This window comes from Pelobates fuscus, chromosome 10 (assembly GCF_036172605.1).
Source record: "Pelobates fuscus isolate aPelFus1 chromosome 10, aPelFus1.pri, whole genome shotgun sequence".
Taxonomy (NCBI): Eukaryota; Metazoa; Chordata; class Amphibia; order Anura; family Pelobatidae; genus Pelobates; species Pelobates fuscus.
In genome coordinates this window covers 78,512,153-78,526,374 of record NC_086326.1, presented here as the reverse complement: position 1 = coordinate 78,526,374, position 14,222 = coordinate 78,512,153, and the positions used below count along the sequence as shown (strand labels likewise).

Here is a 14,222-nt window from a genome sequence, read left to right as displayed (position 1 = left end):
CAATTGACTAGAGTATAAGCCGAGTTGGGGTTTTTCAGCACAAAAAATGTGCTGAAAAACTCTGCCTATACTAGAGTATATACGGTATATAATATATCTCCGTTCCGGAGACCAGTGCCACGTACCTTGTTGAATTTACAGATTTCTATTTGAAATACTGCATACAAGATAGAAGAAGAGATCATTCCACGCCTTAGCTACATTTTAATGATTACTGTGTGAAATCAGTAACACTTTTACCGTTCTTGAGATTATTTTTAGCATCACGTTTTTTTTTTTTTTAATCTTTTGTTACTGCAGTCAACCCAGGGCCGGTGCAAGGATTTTTTTCCTCTTCTCTCCTCTTCTCCCCCCCTTTCCATTAGTGATCTCTCCTCTCCGCCCCTTTAATTTAGTGGTCTCCTTCCCTAGTAGTCTCTCATCTCCCCCCTCGTTGTCTCTCCTATCCCCTATCTTTAGTGGTCTCTCCTTCCTCCACCCCCTCGGTTGTCTCTCCTCTTCTCTCATCCACCCCTCACCCTTCCCTAGTGGTCTCTCTTCACCCCCCCTCCATCCCTTAGAGGCCTCTCTTCCCCTCTCCCCCCATAGTGATCTCTCACCCCCCGTCTCTCCTCCACCTCCCCCCTCCCATGGTGGTCTCTCCCCACCGTTCTCACCCCCTCCGCTCCTACACGGTGTAGCGTGGCCAAGCTCCGGTCTGCGGTACAGGAGTTTCTTTCCTGTACCCGGCCGGACTTACAGGAAGTGCTCACTCAGTCTGGCTGGGTACAGGAAACGGATGATCCTGTACTGCGGACCGGAGCTCGGCCATGCTACACTGAGGGACTGGCAGGAGGGAGCGCTGTACGCGTCCCTCCTGCTGATCCCTCATATCTATCTCTCTCTCTATCTCTCATTTATAGGCTGTATAAACCCCTCCCACAACTACTGTGTGTGTGTGTGTGTGTGTAGTTGTGGGAGGGGTTTATACAGCCTATAAATTCACAGGCCTCCCCTTACCATGGGCTGAGACTTCCTGTTTCAGTACAGAACCACCTACTTCCGGTTCAAAGGTCATCAACACATGCTACCTGAACACCAAACAAACATGCAGGTTTTAGCCTAGCAAAGCCTATGCAAGTATTAATTTTACCTAATTTGAGTAAAAAAAAAAAACAGCCCTCCGTTGAAGCCACTGCCACATCCGGCCCAGCCGCTGCTTTTCCTGTTGCTGTTTGCGTGGTTTATTTTTTTTGTCTTTTTTTTTTTTTTTTTTTCCAGCCGTAAGTTTGTTCGCTTTGGTCCACGTTGTGCCACGCTATAACTGACATTCCACATGTATTCAGCCCACATTTGACCTTTCTCTAACTAGGGTGGAATTAGCATTTCAGTTTGTATTCCTTCCTCACTCGGATATGGCGAATTTTACTACTAACGCAAATACGGCTTATTTCAATCAGTGATACCTCAATTCAGTTCATGCATTATGCTTACTGTATTTGAATATATCGTATTTTAGAATATGCAATTTAGTCACCCTACGTTCTTTTGGATAATAAATGCTATGCCATATTCTGTTTTCATATTTGTAGCTTATTATTGTCAGCCCACATGGCCTCGGGTATACTTGTCGGCATTTGCTACTTATGTTCACCAGGCCTCAGTACCTATATGTATTTTTCATGGTTGCCCTCTTAGTATTCAGGCACTCATGGGGTCTACACTGTTTAGTAATTATGTGGCAAAGTGTTGCTACTGACTGTCTAAATTTATGTCAGGCCCAAACTGGGACCTATGCATGTGTTCAGCATTTATGGTACAGCCTGTTAATAATCTGTTTGTTTTATTTCACTGTCTGTCAATACTTAAATAGTTTTAGCCCTTTCTGGGCTCAGCACGGGCTTACTAAATCATACTTTAAAATTATGTCGGTCATAATTATGTCTGTTCTATGGTTATTTGGCCATATATATGGCCCTCATCTAAATGTTATAGTCGCACTTCACTCAAGACATGCCATGAACCAGGTCTGCCACTCGTGTGTCATCAGTAAACATACTTAAAGGGACACTCCACTGCCCCAAAATAAGAAATAAAAAATAAATACATAAATAAAAAACTAAAAACCCAAAACTGCTTAGTAGATATACGCCAAATGAAAATATGCATTTTTTTTCTTTTTTTTTTTTATTGGGATTATATTTCCAAATGTGTCTTAACAGGTCCTACATAACTTCAAACACATGGTACTGGCATTCAATTCGACCGTCACTAGCCTCAGGCCCATAGAGGGCCTTGTCACCTAATCCTAACCCTAACATTAACCCTAAATGTCCCATGTCCTAAGCTTAGTGAATGCACTAACTATAATGAAAGTGTAAAACCAGTTTTACTTACCTTCCAGCACCTTGCTGTGGAGGAGTAGCAGGAGTGCTAGCACGCATGTGCAGCACAGGATCCAGCTGATTCCCCTCACCGGAAGTGACGAGGGTAGGGGATTTTCACGGGTAGGGAAATTTGATAGAACACCGGCACATTTAATTCTTCTGTCATTAGGAAGTGCATATTGGTAGACAAAGGCATCAATTTACCGTATTTTTCGCTCCATAAGACGCACTTCACCATAAGACGCACCTAGTTTTTAGAGGAAGAAACCCAGAAAAAAAATATTCTGAACAAACTGCCCCATAGTGTTTCTTACTATGGGACAGTTTGTTCAGAATATGTTTTTTCTCCCCTGTCCCATAGTGTCCCCCCCTCCAATCTCTTCTCCCCCCCTCCCCATAGTCTTCATCCCCCCTCCCCATAGTCTTCACCCCCCCTCCCCATGGTCTTCATCCCCCCTCCCCATAGTCTTCATCCCCGCCTCCCCATAGTCTTCATCCCCGCCTCCCTCCCCATAGTCTTCATCTCCCCCCTCCCTCCCCATAGTCTTCATCCCCCCTCCCTCCCCATAGTCTTCATCCCCCCTCCCTCCCCATAGTCTTCATCCCCCCTCCCTCCCCATAGTCTTCATCCCCCCTCCCTCCCCATAGTCTTCATCCCCCCTCCCTCCCCATAGTCTTCATCCCCCCTCCCTCCCCATAGTCTTCATCCCCCCTCCCTCCCCATAGTCTTCATCCCCCCTCCCTCCCCATAGTCTTCATCCCCCCTCCCTCCCCATAGTCTTCATCCCCCCCCCTCCCCATAGTCTTCATCCCTCCTCCCTCCCCATAGTCTTCATCCCCTCCCCTCCCTCCCCATAGTCTTCATCCCCTCCCCTCCCTCCCCATAGTCTTCATCCCCTCCCCTCCCTCCCCATAGTCTTCATCCCCTCCCCTCCCTCCCCATAGTCTTCATCCCCTCCCCTCCCTCCCCATAGTCTTCATCCCCCCCTCCCCATAGTCTTCATCCCCCCCTCCCCATAGTCTTCATCCCCCCCTCCCCATAGTCTTCATCCCCCCCTCCCCATAGTCTTCATCCCCCCCTCCCCATAGTCTTCATCCCCCCTCCCCATAGTCTTCATCCCTCCTCCCTCCCCATAGTCTTCATCCCTCCTCCCTCCCCATAGTCTTCATCCCTCCTCCCTCCCCATAGTCTACATCCCCCCTCCCTCCCCATAGTCTTCATCCCTCCTCCCTCCCCATAGTCTACATCCCCCCTCCCTCCTCATAGTCTTCATCTCTCCACCCTCCCCATAGTCTTCATCCCTCCTCCCTCCCCATAGTCTTCATCCCCTCCCCTCCCTCCCCATAGTCTTCATCCCCTCCCCATAGTCTTCATCCCCTCCCCTCCCTCCCCATAGTCTTCATCCCCTCCCCTCCCTCCCCATAGTCTTCATCCCCTCCCCTCCCTCCCCATAGTCTTCTCTTCTCTCCCATACTGTCCCCCTCCCCTTGTCCCATACTGTCCCCCTCCCCTTGTCCCATACTGTCCCCCTCCCCTTGTCCCATAATTACTTACCTGTCTTGAAGCGTGGGCCGGCAGCACAGGGCGCACCGCGGTACTGGAACTTCAATTTCAGTTTCCGGTTTCCGGCGGGACTGAAAGGAAGTGTGCACACTGAGCTGAGTGCGCACTTCCTTTCAGTCCCGCCGGAAACCGGAACCTGGAATTGAAGTTCCAGTACCGCGGTGCGCCCTGTGCTGCCGGCCCACGCTTCAAGACAGGTAAGTAAAGCTTCATATTCGCTCCATAAGACGCACAGACATTTCCCCTCACTTTTGAGGGGGGAAAAAGTGCGTCTTATGGAGCGAAAAATACGGTAGTCTTCTCGCAGATTGCCTGACTTCACTAATTCATTCCAAAGTAGTTCCCTGCAACATTCCACAGTGGACATCTGTGGCATTTGCACTGTATTAAATGGTAGGGGCATTTTTATTTGCCACCCGTCTCATGTCTGGGATCTATAGCAGTCCTAAACTATTTATGTATTTGTGGTAACCCTCTCATGGCTGCTATTGACCGTCTGTGACTGCTATCCAACGATACATTATCAGGACACATTTCTGACTGAGGAACATATTGCTATACACTTGAGCATTCACAAGCCAATGGCCCGTTTCATCCTGGGTATTCAGCTACCCCAAGATATGCCATAGGCCTATACCTGTAATATTACTAGGCACACATCTTGACTTATTGTCAATACAGCTCTGCCCGCCGCAATTATCAGCAAAGGTTTATTCCCCCACTGACCAACAATTCCCCTGTTATTTTAGAGTTTGCAACCATTATCAAGGACAACTGGTTCTGTGACACATGGCTCGCAGAGACATGAAGCCTACTTTTTTAGTAACCCTCAGCTCTCAATGTAGTATACTCCATCGCGCCCACTGCACACGCCTGGGGGTTTCTATGGGGGAGGAAGTCTTGTCAATTACTACTCAAACACAGCAGTATTATTATTATTTTATTATTTATATAGCGCCATCAGATTCCGTAGCGCTGTACAATGGGTGGACTAACAGACATGTAATTGTAACCAGACAACTGGACGTACAGGAACAGAGGGGTGGAGGGCCCTGCTCCATGAGCTTACATTCTATAGGATGCAAAGTTACTTGGCTGGCAGCAACACAGCCATTTTACCTTGTCTGCATACACATACCAGCCTGTCACAACATAGCAGCTGAAGCCTTGTCTCAATCCCTTTTCAGGTATTCCTCCAAACATTCCACGGCTGCTTAACCACATACTAAAAACTCCTACATTCCAGGATTTTATTCTGGATTAGCTCATCTCATGGTTATGGTAGATTGCTGGCACAAGATGTGTGTGTGTGTGTGTGTGTGTATATGTATATGTATATGTATATGTATATATATATGTATGTATGTATGTATATGTGTATATATATATATATATATATATATATATATATATATATATACACACACCATACTCTGCTTATTGTCCCGACAACAAATGGAAAGGCGGAGCCTGTAGTTGTGGGAGATGTTTATCCGGCTTATAAATTCACAGGCCTCCCCTTTCTCTGTGCTGAGACTTCCTGGTTCAGCCCACCCACCACACCATTTATTAAGCATTCACTTAGTGGGCCCTCTTTTATAGGCCTACCCGAACGTTGGTCTCGGCACACCACAACCGACCTTTACCACTTCTATAACTCTGCTTATTGTCCACGACTACAAATATATTTATGATTTCTGATCGTTCATAAGGAATACGTATTTTATGAATTGTGCTCTGTCTTATATGAAATTGATTTACCAGGTGACCAAAGTCTTAACTTGGAATTGTTGGCAAGATTGGATGGTATGTTATTAAAGAGACGTGTTGTTGCTAGATATAGTCTGCATTTTTCCGTAGATCTTCTGTCAGTGCTATTCCTAACATGCGTCCCGTTGTGTGTCTCCCGCCCGCTTATTATGTGTACAGTCTCATTTTTTGTCTTGTGATCTCAGTGGCAGATCCCAGTATGACACCTTCAGATAAATGTGGAGAAGGTGTCAGAAGGTCGAGCCATTGGCTGAGTAGTGCTTTGACTTCTAACCGCACAGTGCTGGCTTGATTTATCCTCGTGCTACTTGGATACAACAGTTTTATATTCTCAAACCATTACTTATGTTACACATTAATGAGATCACGTTTTGTTTCATGTTTTTTTTTATTTTTGCTTATCTTGCCTCTTACCACTGTGGGTTAATCAGATCGCACCTGCTTTAGTGCAGGGTTAGATTGTATCCTATTGTTTCCTTACCTCTGTGTCTCTGTCCTACATTTTATTTGTTAGTTGTATAAAGCTCACAGGCAGGGGAAGTTACGCTCACATTTTCTGCACTTCTTTAATTCTCTTGTCACTTTTAATTAGTCACACTGGTCTGTATTTACCGACCTTTGAAATAGTTTTTTTTTTTTTTTTTTTTTTCAAAGAGGAAAAAAGGGTTGCAATTCCAGATTGCTTTTTTTTTTCTTTTCTGCATCTGTTACTTTAAAATCTAGAAATTGTTTCACTTTGGAATCTTAACTACCTGATAAAATACATGGCCTATGTGCATCACATTGAAGAAGTAGGTCAGGAGTATTGTATGGCTCTTGCTGCGTAGGGACTGTTGCCTGAGAGGCCCATCAGACTGTAAACCTCTCAACTAGAGTCACACTCTATGATCAACAGTCCAAGAGTTTTTAATATATGTTTAACAACAAATTCTGATTTACATTTTCCTGCATACACCAGAGGTTTTCTGCCTGATTATTTATAGCAAATACTAGATTTCTTTTCCTTCCAATTACAGTTAAGTTCCCTCCCCCCACAGTCCTTTCATGTATATCTTCAGTTCAACCCTTTAGTTTTTGTATTGTTGTGGTTCTTCTAGCCAGCACAAAAACCAACATAGAAGAAATATAATTCTATGTAATTAGACGTGTGGTCCTGTCCAAGGCTTACTTTTTTCTTTCCATTCAACGGCATCCTTTGCCCAATTTATTTGGATATGTATTTGTGTAGTTTATCTTTTTTTTTTTTTGTAGTAGAATAATTCAGATTCACTTCTAGTGTGTGTATTATAGTATATGTAGCTTTTCGAATTGAGTGGGTGCCCACAATGCGGAGTGCAGTACAAGCAATAGATTAATAAAACATATGGACTAAAACTATTTAGTAAAATATTGGAAAAGAGCTTGTAACTATCTTTTCTTAAAGTGTGCTTATGTATTCATACATACCAAAAATGTTAGGTGATTAAAAACAATTTGCTTGGTATTTGAAATCAGAATGGCATGTAGAATGTGTTTTTTTACCTGGATTGAGAAAGTAGTCCTGGCATGGTAATTTCAACAGCCAAGTAAATTATTTTTTAAACTTTAAAGAGACACCATCTCATTGAATGAGTCTGGGTGCACTGTCCCTGTTCTCTGAACCATGCGATGTAAAACATTGCAATTTTAGAGAAACTGCAATATTTACATTAAATAGTTGAGACGGTATCTAGTGGCGGTCTCCCAGACAGCAATTGGAGGTGCGTCCTGCAGTTTCACAGAGTTTAACTCCGTGAAACGATGGTGGACAGACTCACACTTTGCATGAGTTAGTCCAGTATCTTCAATAACCCCATAGGAAAGCACTGACTCAGTGCGCATTAAGTTTCCAGACCGCTGTGACTTTGCAGGAGGAGGAGGAGTCAGCTCAAGTAACCCTTTAATCCTTTCTTGTCTGCAGGCGTAAGGCAAAGGGACAATACAGTTTTGTACTAACACTAAAGTGTTTCTTTCAAGGTATTAAGTGTTAAGTTTCATTTGAAATATGTTTGCAATGATTAGTGCGTACGCACACATTTTTCTTCAAGATTTATCTATGGGATTTTTTGGTCTTTAATAAAATATTAACACCATATACAGTACTTTTATTTCTTTTTATTATCGCTTGTAAAGCTTTTTCAGGTGACGGGTGTGCTTCAAAGGGCTTATCCAGACCATGTATTTCAAGGCAATTCTTTTTATTTATTTATTTATAACATTGTACCACACGAAGACACCATTATCAGTCTAATATATATGTTTAGCATGCTGCATAATATACGTATAGTACGTTTGCAATTTCTCGTAATCTGTTGAAAAGCAGATATCGGATAACATGAGGGGATTTGTGCAAGTATTACAGTTAACAATTTTTGATCACGTTGCAACAGTGCAATCTTCGCCATTCATTCATTCTTTGATGTGTATTGTAATTTTAATCATTATGTTAACTCAAAGTTTGCGTTGACTCCTTTAACAAAACAAGTGTACACCTCTCCGACAGAGCTGTGATTCTTGTTTCTAAAAGCAGGCTTGCGTTCTGGTGTCGTTTAATTTCTTACACTCCCAAAATACCATTACAGAAGTGCAAAGTCTCTGTTGCTCCAGGCTATAGCAGGAGGTTTCGACTCAAGGCTCTTTTAATAAAGCCTTTACTTGGGCTCGAGATCAAACATTTTCTCCAACATCATGGTACAGCCTGTAGCCAAAATAGGATTAACACTTAATTCAGTTATTTGGATGCTTGGAGACAGGAAGTGGAGTAATATTTTTAGGTTCCCAGCCGTATAAGAATTCTAAATGTGTTACTATCAAAATTCCAGGAATGTTAAGCAAGCCTTAAGGTACATAGCGAAGTGCTGTATTTCGGTCTTTTATTATTGAAACTTATGGCATATTTTACAAGGAAAGTGCATGGCCAATGAGGTAGGATAGTAATTGTTCAGCTCCCATTATCTCTAGCCAGCGGGCTGGGGAAATAAACCATTGAAATATATAAATTTTTTGCATACAAATTTATGGAAGTCTGTACAAACTGTGATAAGCAGGGATGCATCCACAACAAAGATTCAAACAGCATCAACTTATTTACGCAGATTTTTGCAGACTCTTAAAATAATTTAAAGTTATTTTCTTATTAATAATTTAAAGAAGTAATAAATGAAAGAGATTTGAGCGACTTCAGAGGCATGATCTATATACCAAAGCTGCTTCATTAAAGGGACACTATAGTCCGCAAAACAACTTTAGCTGAATTAAGCATTTTGGTGTATTATTATTATTATTGCCATTTATATAGCGCCAACAGATTCCGTAGCGCTTTACAATATATAGATCATGCCCCTGCAGTCTCACTGCTCAATTCGCTGCCATTTAGGATTTAAATCACTTTATACTGCAGTAGGCACACCTCCCTGCATGTGATTTGCACAACCCTCCTAAACACTTCCTGTAAAGAGTAATCTAATGTTTATCCTTCCTTTATTGCAAAATTTTTTTAATTTAGAATTTCTTATCTCCTCCTCTGCTGACAGCTTGCTAGACCCTACAGGAGCTTCCTGTGTGTAATTTCAGTTTAATTTACATAGCAGAAGATACATTTTTTTTAAAGTAAGCATCATTTGATTGAATATGAAGCCACTTTTTTCAGCGAGACAGGGGCTTGATCTATACTTAATGCTTCATTATGCTATATTTGTTTTGGTGACACTAGTGTTGCAAAGACAACCAGGTTGGGTTACTTTTGTTTGTAGCTGCGTTGTCAGAGTTTGCGTTTCTTTTCTTTTCCTAGTGGTGAAATTGAAGTATATATACACAGGCAATCATGTAAAGAAAACTTGAAAGAAGCCTCAGTAAGAGCTATTTTTTTATCTTTCCCTTTGCTATCCTTTGGACTGTCCTCCATGTTCTTGCACCGCTTCATCTGACGATCCCAGACAACAAAACAATCTTTATCAGTTTGCAGTGTTGAAAACCATGTCTGGTTACGTAGCTAGGAAGGTGGTATAGAGGTGCAAAAGAAAGTAAGGATTTGAACTTCAACTGCTTCAGGCTAATATTAGCTTGTTTAATTTATTTGGAACCTTGGTTTAGTGCATGTGGTACTTAAAGAGGCAGCATGTCATTCACAAATCGTATTTGTGGATCATATCTATGCAATGGCAATGTAGGTGTTGTGGGATACTACAGCGTGGCTTGGTGGCCGAACCACTATCTACCCAACGTCGACTGACGCACATAGATGTAAAGAAGCTCAAATTGGTAAAATAGAACTTTCCCGCTAAACATTTAATAGTTTGACTCCTACAATGCACCTATGAGATGGTGTTACTTTCAAGAGAATACAAACACCGTTACTTGTTACGGTGAGAATTCAATGTGAATTTCAATGTTCAGGTCAAAATAGCTGAACTGGAACAATTCTCCCAAGTCGGCATTTTTTGTATTGTTTGTATGTATGTAGGTTTTTTTTTTTTTTGTTATCTACTCTGGACTTAAATTTGAAATTCACTTTGAGTTCATGTTGAATTCTCATGCTAACCTTTAGAAATGGCAGGTGCCCTTTAAAGATGCACTTTTGGGGATGCTAGTTAACAAACTACCAGTACAAATGGTGGAGAGGATTCCATTCAAACAGCCGTCAACATATACACGTGTTTTTAGGTTGTGAGTTTGTATGTTTTATTTACAATCTTACAAGAAGGTAATAATAGTCTTTCTTATCAAATAATAGTATGTATTGATATTTTTTACAAGACATATAATAATTTTTGAAAACAAACAAGTAATGAACATAGTACAATTAAGGAAAAGAAAAAAGTAGACCATTAAAAATTAAATTAAAAAAATTAAATATAAACGTAAGAAGAAAAGAAGGGGGGAGGGATCCATCATTTTTGTTTATACAGTTGTAAAATAGTGCCAAGAGAAAAGATAAACGGATATTTTAATATTTTTTTTCTATTTGAAATCTAAATATTTCAGCAGTGGGTAGAATTATAAAATGTGTTCATATATTAAACGAGTTCGTATTTTTATTGACCTTGAATACCAGTTTACACATTTATTTATAGATTTCATGTGCTAGTTATGCAGCTTGTTCTTCAAATGTTATGTGTGACTTTTTATGCACGACCCGGAGAATCCCAGATTCTGGTGATATTTTTTATTTTGTATCTTGCTTGGTAGTAATGTTAAATAGGATTAAAATAAAAATATTCTAACATTTTAAAGCACACTGTAGATCATCTATGTGCTTCCCATCATCATGTAATTACCGTATAAACTCAAGTATAAGCCGACCCGAATATAAGCTGAGGCCCCTAATTTTACCCCAAAAAAACTGGGAAAACTTATTGACTCGAGTATAAGACTAGGGTGGGAAATGCAGCAGCTACTGGTAAATTTCTAAATAAAATTAGATCCTAAAAAATGTATGAATTGAATATTTATTTACAGTGTGTGTGTGTATATAATGAATGCAGTGTGTGTGTGTGTGTATGAGTGCAGTGTGTATGATGCTGTGTGTGTGTGTGTTGCAGAGCCTTGGTGGGGGGTGGGCATTTTTATTTTTTATTATTTTTTTTATTTTATTATTTTTTTTAATTATTTTTTTGTCCCCCCCTCCCTGCTTGATACATGGCAGGGAGGGGGGCTCTCACTCCCTGGTGGTCCAGTGGTATTGGCAGTTCAGTGGAGGGGGCTGGCAGAGAGTGCTTACCTCTCCTGCAGCTCCTGTCAGCTCCCTCCTCCTCCGCCGGTCCAGTCAGCTCACACTGTAAGTCTCGCGAGAGCCGCACTATGACCCCGTGGCTCTCGCGAGACTTACACTGGGAGCTGACAGGGGAGCTGACCGGCGCGGAGGAGGAGGGAGCTGACAGGAGCTGCAGGAGAGGTAAGTAAGAGCTCTCTGCCAGCCCCCTGTCTGTGTTATGGCAATGTAAATTGCCATAATACAGACATTGACTTGAGTATAAGTCGAGTTGGGGTTTTTCAGCACAAAAAATGTGCTGAAAAACTCAACTTATACTCAAGTATATACGGTATGTCTCTAATAAAATGCAGTGCATCTGGCTCTGATACTTTTGCTACAAACTGGAAAATGTGCTTTGCATTTTGACATAATTTTAACTCTGCATTCCAACCATCCTGTTGCACAGCATTCTGGGAAATGTAGTTTACCTAACCTGCAACTTTGCATGTTTGATAACGGTTCATTTTTTTAATTTTCTTTGTCCAACGCGTATTTTATTAGCTCATTGTACTTCTTGAACGGCTATGGTTTTTAATCATATCTAGTAAATTGAACATTTGTTTAAGCCTACAAGTTTTAAGAATAGCTGTCAGTACCCGTGGCTAGGTACCGGCCACTGGTACTTTGCCAGATAGGCATTTGCTGCTCCTTTGCCAGATAGCATAATATCAGAATAATAATAGGCGGCATTTGAGGTATGTTGGCTATGAGCCTGCATTATTATTTGGCTGTTATGAAACACATTTGCTCTGTTTAAGACACCTTTTGATGCTGGTATATTTCAGGTGCACTGTGTGGGCAGTGCTAGTTCTTAATGCAACCCACCAAATTTAGCTTGTGAATTAGAAAGAAAAAAAGCCACAACACCTACCTATATATAGATTTTATTTATTTCCTGTGACACTAAACACTGTTCTACAACCAAAAAAAAAATAGTACAAATGTATATAGTGTCTATGAATCTTCTGTCTACTTTTTTGAAAAAGTTATGAGAAACTTAAATGTTTATTCCCATGTATGTTTATTGGCACATTCAAATTACATCACAAGCCATGGGAGGGAGTACTCCTAAACTTACCAATGTTTACCTGTTAAATTCTACGTATGTCTGAGGTCACCTTGTGTCTCTGGGATGCTGGTTCTTTCGAAGCAATATTACCCAGACTGGTACAGCCCTCTCTACTTGAATCTACTGTGAAGTCTTGAAACGTGAAAGGCTATATATGCTTATCCCTCTACACGAACATAATCCCTCTATCTCTGTCATGGAAAGGACTACGTACCAAGCTGTAACAGTGCGACTGCAGAGAATTAAATTGCACTAATCGGTTTGTCCACCATTTCACCATTTCAGCATCCTAGCAGGGCAAATATAATGCCAACTTCAGAGGTGGTTCTTCAGTGTTTCAGTCCAGCGTTGTTTCGTGTTGTTAAATTCCGTCAAACTGCAAGAAGCGCCTGTAGTGACCGTCTGGTAGACGACCATTAGAGGCAGTCTTAATCCTGCAAAATAAACATTGCTCTTTCTCTAAAACTGCAATGTTTTGCATTGCAGGGTTAAGCAGACCGGGACAGTGCACCCAGACCACTTCAATGAGATGAAGCGATCTGGATGCCTATAGTGTCCCTTTAATCGTCATACATTGTTTCTTTGCCAGGCAGATCTTCTGTCAGTTTTCCTTTTATTTTTTTAATTTTTTTTAGATAATCCCCATTCCTGCTCACCACTTTCATATCTCTCCCAACCCGACACAGTCCTTGTCCTCACCCTTAGCCTCCTGGGACAGTCAAATAATTACTTTTTCTGTGCAATCTCCGCAAGAACCCTTTTTCCCTTCCATTCCCCTGTACACACTCCGTAGAATCCCTTCACATTCCACAATAGGCAAGTAATGTTTATACTAGGCATGTTCCCTCGTGTGTGGTTTGACAATAACTGGGGCCAATGTATTCAGCAGTACTGTTCATTGCGCACAGAAAAATCCTTGATATTACAAGTCTACTCAGTGTAACAACGGGAGATGAAAACCCATCTTGTAAATACTTACATCCTACAGAGATCTATAAATTGCAAAATTATTTTTCCACCATTTTTTTATGGTAATGTTGATGTTTTGAGGAGTGCTTACATGAAGGTCAATTTCCTAGCGTCTTACTTTATCTGTAGATCTAGCTAGGACTTTCTGTGTGTCTGTCTTTATACCTCCTTTATACCTGTGTATGCGGTAAATAGATATGTATATGTGTGTTTATATATTACAGTATCTAGTTATTTCAACACGGAACGTCGTGGTTTAAAATCCTTTACTGCATGGTTGGTGACATAACTTGTGCAGTTATTTCCTGTAACGATCAGATAATATTGTGCAGATCACCTGCTAATGAGGACCCTAATCTCAGGCAGCCTAGTGCATGTATCTGCCATACTGCCCAAGATTAGTGGCAGTCACACTCCTGATCGCTACCTGCAGCTATTTTAATGATGACTGCTGAAATAGCTGCCACCCAGTACTGTAACTCCTATTAATAATGTGAAGTACTGGGACACGTATGTTCCAGTGCTGGAGTTACAGTGGAATCCTCCCTACACTACATTAATGCATTGCACTACACTATAGATTAACCCCTTTACCACCATAACATAATGTAGTGCATAGGTTAATGTTTAATGACCGTGTACGAACACTAAACTTCTACCTTCGCACCCAAAAACTGCCTTAACGTGCCTGGAAGAGACATTTGGAAACCACTT

General features: G+C 41.3%; 1 protein-coding gene across 1 annotated transcript in view; it reads left to right on the top strand.

Moving 5' to 3' along the window:
- NDST2 (N-deacetylase and N-sulfotransferase 2) overlaps positions 1–14,222 on the top strand; it is a 160,926-nt gene that overhangs the window by 60,942 nt on the left and 85,762 nt on the right. The window lies entirely within an intron of this gene.